General features: G+C 41.2%; 1 pseudogene; it reads left to right on the top strand.

Annotated features, from left to right (window-relative positions):
• Positions 1–1171: 1171 nt before the first annotated feature.
• On the top strand, positions 1172–1702 carry LOC114618454 (annotated as a pseudogene).
• The last annotated feature ends 12945 nt before the right edge of the window (positions 1703–14647 follow it).

Raw genomic sequence — 14647 nt, 5'->3', positions numbered from 1 at the left:
ACAAAAGTACTACAGAGCAACAGTAACAAAACCAGCATGGTGTTGTTGCAAAACAGACATGTTTACCAATTAAACGGAATTGAAACCCAGACATAAATTCACATACCCATGGATGCCTGATTTTTGATAAAGGAGACAGAAATACAAAATGGAAAATAAAAGATAGCATCTTCAACAAATGGTGCTGGTTAAACTGGATGGCTACATGTAGAAGAATCAAAATAAATCCACACCACCATGGAAAAGACACAACTCCAAATGGATTGAAGACCTCAACAGAAAAGCAAATACACTGAACCTGACAGAAGAGAAAGTGGGAAATAGCCTTGAACTCATTGCCATTGGAAAAGACTTCTGAACAGAACACCATTAGCACAGTCACTAAGATCAACAATTAATCAATGGAATCCCATGAGACTGAGACGTTTATGCATGCCATAGGACACTGTCATTTGGGCAAAGTGGTAGCCTACAGAACAGAAAAAATTTTTTTAACCAATTACACATCTTTTAGAGGACTAATATCCAAAATATATAAAAATCTGAAAATATTAGATACCTGGAAAATAGATTAACCTACTGTAAAAGGAAGGGGGAGTGGTTACAGATCTAAACAGGCAATTCTCAAAAAAGGAAACTCAAATGGCTAAGATACACCTAAAGAAATGTTCAAGATCCTTAGTGATCAGGGAAATGCAAATCAAAACTACTTTGAGATTTCATCTTCCACCTGTCAGAATGGCCAAGATTAATAAAACAAGTGACCACTCATACTGGCAAGGATGTTTTGTAAGGGGAACACTCATCCATTGCGGCTGGAAGTAAGAATTTGTACAGCCATTATGGAAATCAGTGCAATTATTCCTCAGGAAGCTGAGAATAGATCTACCTCAAGATCCATCTGTACCACTCTTGGATATATACCCAAAGGATGCTTCATCTCACCACAGAGACATTTTCTCAGTCAAGTTCATTACTGCTCTATTCATAAGAGCTGGAGATTAGAAAGGGCTTAGATTTCCATCAATAGATGTGTGGATTTAAAAAATGTGGTACATTACATAAGGAAATACTACTCAATCATTTAAAAATGAAATCATGGAATTTATAGGTAAGTTTCCCATTGCTTATGCCTATTGCAGACACTTGCTGACCCAATGGCTTTCGGACCATGACCAACCTTGAGGATACCTTCACTGCCATAAAGCCAGATTGTGTGCAGTGCAGCCTGGTGGGTTATATCATCAAGCACCTTGAGTAGGAGGGGATCCTCCTGGTAGCCATGAAGTTCCTTCCAGCATCTGAAGAACACCTAAAGTATCACTACGTTGATATGAAAGACTGTCCTTTTTATCCCAGGGCTGGTGAAGTACATGAACTCAGCTCCTGTGATGGCCATAGTCTGGGAGAGACTCAATGTGGTGAAGACAGGTTGGATTGTGTTGGGAGAGACCAGTCCAGCTGATTCCAAGCCAGGCATCATCTGAGGGGATTTCTGCATTCAAGATAACAGGAACAATATTCATGGCAGCGATTCAGTGGAAAGTACTGAGAAGGGGTCAGTCTATGCTTTAAGCCTAACAAACTGATCAACTACAAGTTCTGTGCCCATGGCTGGGTCTATGAATCAAAGTGGAAAACCAGGGTCCTTTCCAGCATTACTGATGGGTTCCTGGACACAGCTCTTTATTTAACTGAGTGAATGGATCATCTTTCCTAAAACAATAGACAATAAAGACTTTGGAACTGAAAAGAAAGAAAGAATGGAAGGAAGGAAGGAAGGAAGGAAGGAGGGAAGGAAAGAAGGAAGGGAGGGAGGGAGGGAGGGAGAGAGAAAGAAAGAAAGAAAGAAAGAAAGAAAGAAAGAAAAAAGAAATCCACAGGTAAATGGTTGAAGCTAGGAAAAAAAATCACCTGAATAAGGTAACAAAGACCCAGAAATACAATTATGGCAGGCATTCACTTATATGTTAATGTTAGCTATTAAGTCTTCGATAAGGAAGATATAATCTATATAACCACAGAGGTTAAATATAAAATAAAGGACTGGGCGGCAGGGATGAATCTCCCTAGGAAGGGGAAATAGAACAGAGTTATGCATGGATAAAGGATGGGGAAGGAGCTGGAATGGAACAAACAAATGGGAGAGGGGCAGGGAAAAGGGAATGAAGGAGGGAATGCGGGGAGGGACAGTTATGATTGAGGGCCATTTGAAGGACTGTATGTATACCTAATCCAGAAGAAGCTTCCTAAGTGATATACATGTATATGAAGGCAATAAAAGTAAATCCCCCAGATAATGGGAATACAGAGTCTCAACTGGACATCTCTCATCACCAAGTGAAACTCCAGGATCAGAAATAGGTTACATCTAGTCAAATTGTTGATCCCAAAGGGTCCCTATAGAAACTCCAAACAAACCAGGCTATTGCCAAGGCTATTGATTCCTCTTCACAAACTGACAGCAAAGCTCTGTTGCTAAAGACAACCACTACATAACTCATTGAACGTGGATATGTCAAACTGGTGCCTGTCTTGAGCCTTTATTGACCAGTGTTCACAGTACTGGAAGGTACTTTGATTTCTACCAAAGGACAAAGGTAAATACCGACCCAGCTACAAACCCATCAGTTTACAATGACAACCTGCCTGCAAGATGCATGTGTGCAATACTGGCAAAAACTTGTGAGAACAACTACCCAATATCTGATTGGATCTAAGGCCCATTCCATAGATGGAACCCATCCCTGATACCTCTCAGGTGGCCGAGAACTCAAACTACATAGGCCAGGGACCTAGGGGGAAACCAAATACTACTGTTCTGCTAAAGGAACACAGTGATAAAGTGACTCCTGATGATATTCTGCTATATTTATAGATCAGTTCCCTGCTCATCCATCATTAGAGAAACCTCCTCCTGCAGCAGAAAGGAACAAATACAGAGACCCACAGACAGGTAATGTTCAGAGAGTGAGAGACCTAAATAGATGTCTCCATTCAACTCATCCATCAGGGCTCAGGGAGCTCTGCAGAAGAGAAGGCAGAAAGAGTGTAAGCCCAGAGCAGTGGAGGACACCAAGGAAACAGGGCCTTCTAAACACAGCAGGAACAATGCATATATGAACTCAAAAAGACTGAGGCAACATGCACAGGGCCTGCACAGGTCTGTACCAGATGGAGTCCCAACACTAAGAGAGAGTGGATACAAACCTCCCACCCCTAACCCAGAAGCTATCTTTAAATTATAACTACTCAAAAATAAAAAGTTAGTTTTGCTGTATGGAGTCTTACTAGGGATACAAACCACTCCCAAGGGCAGGCTCCATGCTCAAGCTACTAAATAGCCAACACAAAACAAACTCCATGGTATATTTGGGGGTTCTTTTTCTCATAATGTTTTGTTGGGGCATTTATTTTAACCTTACAGGTCTTTTGTGTATATAGCATGGCTTCTAGTCTTGTGGTTTTATGAATTCCTGTATGTGTAAATATGTGTGTCTCTGTGCCTATATGTGTTTTTTATTTTTTATTTGGCTCTTTTTTCTTTTATGTTTTGATTTTTTTCTTATTCCAACTTGTATGTTTTGTTTTATCTTATTTAAATAATTATTCTTTATATTCCTTTGTTTCTTTGTTTCCTACAGAGATACAGAAAGGGTTTGGATGCTGATGGGAAGGGAGATGAGGGAAGATTTCAGAGGCATTCAGAGGAGTTCAGAATATATTGTATGAAAAACAGAAAATTCAAAATAAAAAAAAAACAAATTCAAAATCTTGTACTTGTGACTCTTGGAATGACATTACTACATCTTAATATCAAACTCCAGCCAGTTTGTATATCTTTCCACAGTCCTGGAAGATTAAAGCTTAATTCTGTTTTTTAAAAAAGAAAAGATAGGAAAGAAACAACCAAATCACAAAATGGGCCATAGAACTGACAGGTGATTTCTCAAACGAAGAAATACAACTGAGTAATATCTATGTTTAAATATTCAACATCATTAGCCATCAGGGAAAGGTGTATTAAGACTGCTTTGAGATTCCATCTCTGCCCAGTCGGAATGACTATCATAAAGAAAAAGAACATTACAAATGCTGGCAAGGATCTGAGGAAGGAGACTGCTTACCCATTGTTGGTGGGATTATAAATTGTTCCAACCAATATGGAAATCAGCATAGAGGTTTCTCACAAAGCTAAAAATAGACCTACCAAATGATGCAGTTATACCCCTCCAGGGCACATACCCAAAGGACCCCAAATCCTACCACAGAGATGCTTGCACATTCATGTCCACTGCTGCTCTAGTCATAGAAAATGGAGTCAGCTTAGGTGTCCGTCAGCTGATTGCTATCCTGAAAATGTGACAGGTGTACACAGTGGCATTTGATCGAGCTAGAAAGAAAAATGTAATTGGGACATCTGCAAGGACTGAGTCTAACTGAAAATATTGCACTAAATGAGGTGATCCAGGCCCAGAAAGGCAAGCATTTTATGCCTTCTTTCACATGGAGATGCTAGTGTTGAACTTTGAGGTTTGCATGCTTGCTTTGAAATGTCTACAGGAGCAGGTAAGACATCCCAAGGGATAGGAGAAGAATGGGACATGTGATTTGAAAGTAGAGAGAAGAGGAGTACTACAGGTTAACACTGTAAGTGGGGATGGGGGCAAAGGGTCAGGAAGAGGAGGAAGTGGGGTAGGTGAACTAACACAAGGATATATGGAGAAACCTTATGAAGATGAATATGTAGTAAGCTAATTGGAAACATACTTTAAAAAGAAGTTTGACAATGGTGGACAACGCTTCCTCTAAAAGACATAGGCTATTAAACAAAAATCTCAGTGCGAGGCATGGGATACCTCCCTGTGCCTGTTCCCAGAGACTTCCAAGACAAGATGGACTCTTGCCATAACTCTTGGTTGCCCACCATGACTAGATGGTGCTGAAGACACAATGCAGGTTGGTTGTGGGATACAGAGAAATCAGGCTGCAACTGACCTGAAGAACTTCCTCCCCACTGACTAGCTTTCAGAGGTGGAAGGTGCTGTCCAGGTTATGGTTTTACCCAGCAGCCAAACATTCAAAGCTATAATACTGAGCTGACAGAAAAATGTGCCCACTGGTGCAACAGTGGAATGTAGATTATGTGGATAACTGATTAGATTTGAGTCCCCGAGAGAGAACTCATGCTTGACACTGTAAACCTGGTCTGATGCTCAGGAGATCACAGACACTAGACTACTAGGTCATAGACACAATCATAGGTCATAGACAGTCTACTACTGTTGTTTTGTTAAATTGGTGTACTGCCAAGCTGTCTTCTAAATATTTATATTTATACCCGTAGATAGGTGCTGAACCTTAAGGAGAGAAGCTTCCCCTCAAGTGAGCAGCAGTCAATGCCAAGGTTCACACCTGGTCAAGTAGCTGAGAATGGGTGACTGCTGAATGCTCAGCCCTAAATGGGACCCTGAGCCTTGGGAACACTGGAGAAGAACAGCAGAAAAGATGTAAGAGCTAGAGGATGGGGAGGAGGGTCACTAAGTGCTGTCTTCTGGACATGACTTGGCCACTGCTCTCATGGACTCTTTGCAGCTGTGGTTGCTTGCCCAAGAGCAAGCCTCCAGATCAATTAATATTTTAGAAGGTAGCATCAGTTGGACTCACTAGATCTCAAAACAAGGAGCGGGGAAATGATATGAAAGCAAGAATGACACACTGGTGTTTCGGAGAAGTGGGAGGGGGATGTGAGAATGGGTAGAAAAGATATAGTGTATGCATGTATGAAACTGTCAAACAAAACTCTAAAAGCAACTTCTATTCTCCAGGAGCTACTTTTTCCATGATGTATGTCTATATATTCAAGTGCTTGACTGCCTCCTTTCAAATACAAACTGTAGAGAGAATTCATGGGGTTTGTTCATTGTTACATCTGAAACAAAGCAGGCTCGCAGTACGTATCATTGAACAAATGAACCAATGACAGGGATTTCCAAACACAAGGAGATCAAAAGATGCTAGGTTGTCTAACATTTCAACTCACTACATGAGTCTGTGGGGATAAAACAGACCCAAACACACCCTGGAGAGACTCAGAGACTGCTATCTAGAGGAAGCAATGTTAAGAGCTGGACCACCAAGGGGCTCAAATTAGACAAATGGGGATTAGGAGAACAAAATTTAAACATGTGATTCTTTTATAGTTTGTTCTTACAGTTCTTCAAATTATGTTTCTGTGTTTTTTCTGTATGAAGGAGGCCCAGGTGTGAACCAGTGCAGCTTATAGATCAACCACCAAAGATGAAGATATGGAAATCCTACAATTTGTAGTACTCTGGTTTGAATTTTAAGTCCCCTCCAATAGGCTCATGTTTTATTTTATGAGTATAGGTGTTTTGCCTGTGTATACACATATGCCTGGGTACCATGTACATGTCCAGTGCCTGTAAAGGACAGACAAGGGCATCGGAACTCCTAGAACTGAAGTTCCAGATAGTTATGAGTCACCAGAGTCACCATGTGGGTACTGGGAGCCAGATCCAGTAAGGCATCTCTCTGATCCCCAGGGATCATGTTTTAAATGTTTGCTTTCTAGTTTGTGATGCCCACTTTGAAGACCATGAAGGCTTTAGGAAGTTTTACCTGTCTGGTAGAAGTAGTTCACCAGGGATGACCCTTTAAATAATGTTTTACTCTTGTGTTCCAACTCTGAGTTCTCTGTTTCTAGGCCCAGGCCCAGTGTGAACTGCCATTGCTGTTAACTTCTCCCCCACAAGTTGTGTTAATCACAAGATTTCCCAGAAAAACCAATTCGACAATTTTGAACCAAATTTGCAGCAAGATTTATTAAATATTAAATACTGATCAAGAGATGGACTTTGGTCAAGACCATTCCCTGGAATTTCTCAGCTGGAATGGCCTTGAGCCATGTGCTGCAGGGACTTATAAGGACAAATTTGTAGGCCACCATACTTTGTCATAGGGCTTTGTTATTTCCCAAGAACTACAATTCCCAGCATTCCAGGAAGTTACCTGGTTCCTGGGTAGGTGGCACTTAGAGGTTAATTTTGGGCACTACAGTTGTTCTGTTTTACCTTTCTCACCATGATAGATTGTAAACCCCTGAAACCACGGGTCAAGATAAAATTTTCTCTCTTAAATTAGTAACAAGAAAAATTAACCAATACAAGTGGCACCATAGTGCAGACCAGCTTGAAGAATGTGATATTATAGAAAACTGGTATGGACAAACACATAGTGTATGCTCTGATTGATATGTGCCACTCAAAATAATATTTCATAGAAGCAGAGAATAATAGTGGTTACTTGTAGCTGGACACTGGCTACTTTGTGGGTTCTTCTTTCTCCTAACTTTCTCCAGCCTCTTTCTTCCATCCTTTCAACCCCTAATACTGGATAGGAGAGAAAAAAAGGATAGAAGGGAAAAGGGGCAATGCTATCATTAGACTCCTTCCTGCTGGTTACAGGGCATCAACTTCCTTGGGACAAGTTTGATCTTTGCTGTCAGGATATCTGATTTCTTCTTCTTTCTTCTTTGCACGTGACTACTTAACAATTCATGACCAACAGCAACCCACCAATAATTAACAACCCACCCCTAGGGGCCTAGCACTTATATATCCTCTGAAAAGTCCCCACAATTCCAAATGTCATACAATCACAGAAACTTACTTGCTACTAGCAAAATCACACCCCTGCTAGAGCACAAGGTAAATAAGAGTCAGCTGCTGTGGCAATCTGAAGCAGCTCAGTACTCCACACCTAGGATTAAAATGAAAACATAATCCCGTAATATTTTTTTTTAAGAAACTAAATTTTGAAATTGTCACTACAGTTACTAGAGATAGGTTGTCTAAATAAATGGGTTCATAAATACCATGAGATAGGAGTGACATGTTAGTGCTCACACACAGTAAGATAACTCTAATTAACACTAATTTGTTGTCTGTTTCAAAACAGCTAAGTTAGAGAATTTTAAATGTTACCAACAGAAAGAATTAATAGGCATCTGAGATGATGGATAAGCTAATTATCATGATTCTATCATTATATATTGTATATATGCATCAAAATATGCTGTCCCCAGAAAGATGTGTCAACATAATGTGTCAAAAATTGTTTGAAAGTTTCTGAGACAGTCTCCCCATGTTGCTTAGACTAGTGTGTGTGTGTGTGTGTGTGTGTGTGTGTGTGTGTGTGTCTGTGTCTGTGTGTATTGTACGTTTGGGGCAATACACCACATGTGTGAACCCGAGTGTAAAGTCCATAAGTTGACTATTTGTCTTCTTCAATTGCTTTCCACCTTATTTTTTGAGCCAGAGTTTCTTGCTAAACCTGAAACTCACAAGTCAGGCAATGCTGGCTGCCTGCATGCATCAGGAGTCCTTCTGTCTCTGCCTTCCCAGCACTGGGATAGCAGGTGAGCAGTACTGTGGCCCACTTTTTTTGTAGGCAGAATGGGGCCTCAAACCCAGCTCTTCCTTTTTTCGTGGCAAGAAATTTCTGGGCGGAAGTATTTTCCCAGTCCCTTAGGTTGTTGATCTTAAGACTTGAAATCCTCCTGCTTCAGTTTCTCAAGTAACAGATATGTATCTCCATACCTGGCCTTTGTGGACTTTTCAGGACAAGACTCAGAGCTTAAAAGCTAGTAGAATATGACTAGTTTTGTCCCAAGAGGCATCCTTGTGGACCAGAATGGAAGCTTTCAAGAAAGACAGAGCCTAGAAGAAGAAAAATGGAGATGGCAAGTTGGAGGCAGGGAGAAGGGAAGAGGAGGAGGAGGAGGTGGAGGAGGAGGAGGAGGAGGAGGAGGAGGAGGAGGAGGAGGAGGAGGAGGAGAAAAATCTGCTATTCTGAACATTAGTTTGGAGACTAGTAATCAGAACAGCAAGAGAATAAATAGCGATCAGGCTATACGGCAAATGAGTTTTTCTTTGGCATAAAGGTGCTTGTGTTATTACCTGGATAGCTTTGTATTTAAGTGATTATGTTGCCATAGAACTTTTCATAATTCATCAAAATTCATAGGCCGTAGAAAGTCAAGAAAAAAAGAGTAGGTGGCAGGATTATTATTTGAAGTTCAATTCAATAAATATAATTTATTTTTCTAAAGAGTCTTTTATATGAAATATTGCCAGTGGCTTTATGGTCTAACAAGACTGACTTTAAATGACTTAAGTTATTTGCTTTCAGGCCAATGAACATTTTGACTTCCCCCTGCAGTAAATGAAGTGATACACAGCAATCCTTGATATAATTTCAGTCACTCCACTGTCTTTTGTTGCTTCAGCTCCCTTGCTGAGCTCCAGAACAACATGAAGTGGTAATTGCTGCAGGTGTTCCTCGTGGAAGGGAGTGCCTCACCTTTTCCAGCCAATCACTGTAGAATGGCTTTTAGCACAATGCTAAGCAGGGGTCTTGGGAGAGAAGCAAGCTGGTGAAGATGCCACCATCTGGACAGTGCTTTGGACTATGCCTGCCACTACATGCAACTGACTCAGTGGTAACCATGGCCCAAACCGGGCTCTGGACCTTGGAGATGCAAATGTGACCCATATACAGCCTTGTCACCCTGCCTTATCACACCTCCTTCTGACACTTGAAGGAACAGTCATGAGAAAGGCAATTTGCATACTTGCTGCTCTCTCTGCAGAAATGACGAGCAAGAATGACCTGCATACTGCACAGCAAACCCCAAAAAATCCTTTCTCCAGCCTCCTCCCTGTCTCCTCACTCCATGCTCCCTAAGACTTGCTCATAAATCAAGCCTTCATGAGCTTCCTGAGAATCCCCTCTCCCTGCTTCGATTCCACTCTTTCACCTTTTTTACCATCATCCAGATACCATATGAGAACAAGGTGTGTCTGGGGCAGGGGATCCTGCAAGGGCTTATGCTGATGTATTGTCCTCCTTCCAGGAACAGCTATTCTGAGCACAGCTAAGCTATCAAATGCTGTTATCACCAGCACTTCCTGTTGCTTTAGAAATAAATCTTTGAATTAGACCAAAAAATAGAAAAAGAAAGGAAAGAAAAGCAACCTTATATAATTTAACATGAGCAACAAATATTTGATGATTTTCTATGCACTGTGGAATACCCTCTTTTGTAAGAATGGAGGAAGTCCCAGGAGGAATGGATGTGAACTTTTCTATTCTTACAGCCAATAATCAGGTCTTTAGAATCAGCCTAGGAATCAAGCTGAATTTTTTTTAAAATTATGGTAAAATACACACAACATAAAATTTTTCATTCCAGCCATTTCTAAGGATACATTTCTTACATCCATGGTGACTCAACTTTCCCCAACATCAGTCTCCAGAACTGTCCTGTCACCTCACATGGGAGCTTTGTCACCATTAAACACTCCCCAATTCCCTCTCCCTAGGCCTTAGAAACCTCCGTTTTGTCTCCATGAGTTTGACAACTCTCAGAACAGAAATCATACATCAATCTAAGCTCTTTTGGGGTGGCATATTTCACATAACAACATCATAGAGGCTCATGCAGACTGTAACAGGTGTCAGATTTGTCTCCTCCTAAAGACTGAATTACATTGTCTTGCATGTGTGCACAGTGCCATGTTTTCTTTGCTCATTCTTCAGTGGCTGGACCTGAAATCGCTGCCACATTTCTACCACTAAAAATGATGCTACAATGAACATGGATGACTTAAGTCACTTTTTTCTCCACCAGAAAAGTCTGAAGTTCATTCTGTGTTCCTTCTGGACTTTTTATCAGGTAGAAAAATAGCACCCACAATCATTTAAATGTTTCAACCTTTCCCTACTACCTCATGAAGTAGATATTTGTGGGCACTTGCCATTTCTCCAAGAACTTCCTCCCCATCATATCTGACAGACTAGAGTTTCCTCCAATATAATTGGCTACATCAATATCTGGAGATGTATAATTAAATGGGAACCAAGCCTGGCCAGGGAACACTAAGGTCTGGGCTGTAATAAGCCAATTAAATTCATCCCCTTACAAGTTTAGAATCAGTTGGGAGGGTGGGTTGCTTAGTGTTGAGCTTTGTACTTGTACAATACTTGTACGATCCAGGTTGGGGACAGTGGAGACTCACTTAAACCAGTGCCTCTCCTTTGAAGATAGAAACTAGGAAAAGGTCATTCTGAGGAAGAAAGGCAAGCCTTATACAGGAAGAAAGATAGAAGACCAAGCAAAGATGAGAAACTTACATACTCCCAAACAAGGCACAGACTCTAAAATAGCATTTTTCATCTTGGCTTGGCTACCCAAGTGGGGTATATTTCTCACCCTGGGGGTTGCAAGAGATTCTTCCATATCTTTCCAAGGAGTGCCCTAATTTGCTTAAACTATTTTGAGTTACTGCTCTTCTATGTGACTCGATATGTCAAGATAATCTATTGAGATATTCATTTCTGTCTTGTTTCTTGCCAAAGGCAAAAAAAAAAGAGACAGAGAAAGAAAGAAAGAAAGAAAGAAAGAAAGAAAGAAAGAAAGAAAGAAAGAAAGAAAGAAAAAAGAAAGAAAGAAAGAAGAAAAGAAAGAAAGAAAAGATGGAAAGTAATTTTTCTCTTTCCTTCCAGCTCCTAAAGCAATAGCTGTATTTGTGCAGCTGTTCTTGTCAGGGTGTATTTGAGTGTGTGTTTGTGACAAACTCAGGTGTCATCCTTCAGAATGCCATCCATCTTCTTTGAGACAGGGTCTCTCATCAGTGTGAAACTCACTGACCAGGCTAGACTACCTGGCTTGAGGGCCCCAGGTATCCTCCTGTCTCTACATCCTCAGCACTGAGGTTGCAAGCACATGACCTCCATGCCTAACATTCTTATGTAGGTTCTGGGTATTAAACACAGGTTCTTGTGCTCGTAAGCCACCTGCGTTATCTATGTAATCACATTTTTAGTTTTCCTTTATTATTGTTACAGCTCACTGTCCACTATGGTAACTATAAACCCCGTGTGTCTGTCATGTTCCTGATGCATGGTTCATCTGTGTTGAACATTTACTACATGTTAATCAACACCAAAGTTGGACATGAAGCATCTTACAGCATAACATTATGTTGGTTGCCTGTTGAAGTGGTATATTGGTTACTTTCCTTGCACATGACCAAATACTTAACAGAATCATCTTCAGGGAGGAGAGGTTTCTTTGGCTCACGGTTTTGAATGCACAGTCCATCATGCTAGGATGCCCATGGAGGCTGCCAGGGAAATATAAAGATCATCCCAGAAGCAAGGCTTTAGGTATAGATATCAAGGGTCTGTTCCCAAGTGATTCACCTGCACCAGCCATCCCTTCTGACCCACAGCCTCCCAAAGCCAACCATCCACTGAGATGGTGGTATTCATACAAATGAGTCTATGCGGGGCATTTAACATTCAAATTCTAACAAACAGTGCCATTTTGAATATGTTCAGTTAAATAAAAGTCTATTAACAAATTTCATTTTACTGTTTTTAACGTGGCTGTTAGAAAGCTCTAAATCACATAAAAGGTCACGTTGTATCTCTCTTGTACAATGTCAATGGATGGTCAAGATCAGCCTGTTGGTCACAGATTATAGACACAGGGTTTTGTTGTTGTTGTTGTTGTGAATTTTATAAACTTTCCTGAATGAAGCACTTACTCAATTATGAAGTTGGCAGTGAGGCTGACCATGGACTCCAGCTGGAGTTCCTGAGTTGAGCTGGTATGTGAGAGAGAGACCAGTGCTGCCAGGAGATGACAGGACAGAGAGGTAGAGTCTGCAGTGCTAGAAGCCTGTGGTTTTCTCACCTGCAGTGCAGTAAAGGCAGTAAGTTCTCATGTGCTGATACCTGAACACTAAGGGGAGTTTATCATAGACCACCGTGCGGCAAGCTGAGGTCCCTGCATCTAAGCCATAGCTTGGCTCTGCCACAAGCAGTTGAAAACTACCCCTCTTCCTGGCACCAAACTAAGATCTGGGATTTGAGATAGGACAGAAACCTCATCAGTCATGTGGGTCAGGGACTCACAACCAGGCTTAATTTCATTTAGAAAAATAGATATAAAGTTTTCTTCACCCTATCAGTGTGGAATAAATTTGTAGCTGTTTCACAGACAGTCTTTGGCTGAGAATCCATGCACCTGCAAGTCTTCAATATATACATATATATATGGGGAATCTGTAGCCAAAGGGCCCTGGGCTTCTGCGCATCTGCTGGCTGCAGGTCTTCTCCCATATAGCTTTCATTAGAGAAGGAGAATGTATGCTTTCCAAGTTTATGTATTTCTGGGAGTCTATGCAGAAAAGCCAACAGTTGGGAGTCAAGAAATTTTTCCACTAATGCAGAAGCTACCATAATGAGACCTCTGAGTCTAGAAGAATCTTAGGGATACTATAGTCCAATATTCCCTTTCTGCTTTGAGCAGAAGCTCAAAGCTAGACAAAAGGGTAAATAGTATTTTCTCAAGGTCCACAGCACTTGTCTTAGTTAAGGTTTTACGGCTGTGAACAGATACCATGACCAACGCAATTCTTATAAGAACATTTAACTGATGCTGGTTTACAGGTTCAGAGGTTCAGTCCATTATCATCAAGGTGGAAGCATGGCAGCATCCAGGCAGGCATGGTGCAGGAGGAGCTGAGAGTGCTACATCTTCATCTGAAGGCCACTAGGAGAAGACTGGCTCCCAGGTGGTTAGAAGGAGGGAGTCATTACCCATCCCCACAGTGGCAAACTTCCTTCAACAAGGCCACACCTCCTCTAACTAGGCCACACCTCCTAATAGTGATACTCCCTGGGCAAAGCATACTCGAACCATCACATCACTGTAGTGGAAAATGACTTTGAACACCTCATTCTCCTGCCTCTACTTTTCAAGTGCCGGGATTACAGATAGATACCGCAACACCTGGCTTAGGTCTTCTGAGTCTTCATTCTAGTAGTCTTTGTTTTTCTGGTGCACAGGGAAACTCAAAGCATGCATTTGGCAGAAGCCCAATAGAGAGTGAGAAGGCGGATCCTGGAAGTTATGGATACGGACCCCTGTGTAGATCTGCTATTCCACTACAATGGTGGTCAGACCTCTAGATGTTTATTAGCAGACAACTCCTTTAACTCACCTAAGTATCTCAAGTTATCCTACAGCTAAATCTTAAACATGGCAACCCCAGGTCTTTCTATCCCTAAAGAAACTATACAATTGATAAGATTCCTGATACAGTCTTTCTACCCAGATGACACACAGGTATCTCATTTGAAACATTTTCTTTTCCTACAAAAGGAAATAAATTTTATCGAAACTGTGCATATGCATATGTTGCATATAATTAAAATTCAACCTGGTATAGGTGCTGCAGTTATTACCCAAATTCATAAAAACATGGCAGAGATAGGCATTCATTATTATCTCATGAAACAATTTGTAATAAGCAGTTACAGGCCAGTAAAGAGGTCCCATGTACCTGGGCTCTGGGTCATTCTGGCTTGTAGCTCTTCTATACATAAGAGATTATTCCTCACTCTGTGGCTCGAGAGAATGTCTCCAAGCTACAATCCAGCCAATGATGGTGGAGATAAGTGAGGAACATGAACAGTTCGACCTCACCTCACCTCTTCTACTCCCTCCTACACACAGACTAGAACCTGGACACAGGCCATCCCTTATCACGGT

Source organism: Grammomys surdaster, unplaced genomic scaffold, assembly GCF_004785775.1.
Source record: "Grammomys surdaster isolate TR1022 unplaced genomic scaffold, NIH_TR_1.0 142, whole genome shotgun sequence".
Classification (NCBI taxonomy): Eukaryota; Metazoa; Chordata; class Mammalia; order Rodentia; family Muridae; genus Grammomys; species Grammomys surdaster.
This window is presented reverse-complemented; position numbering and strand designations above follow the sequence as displayed.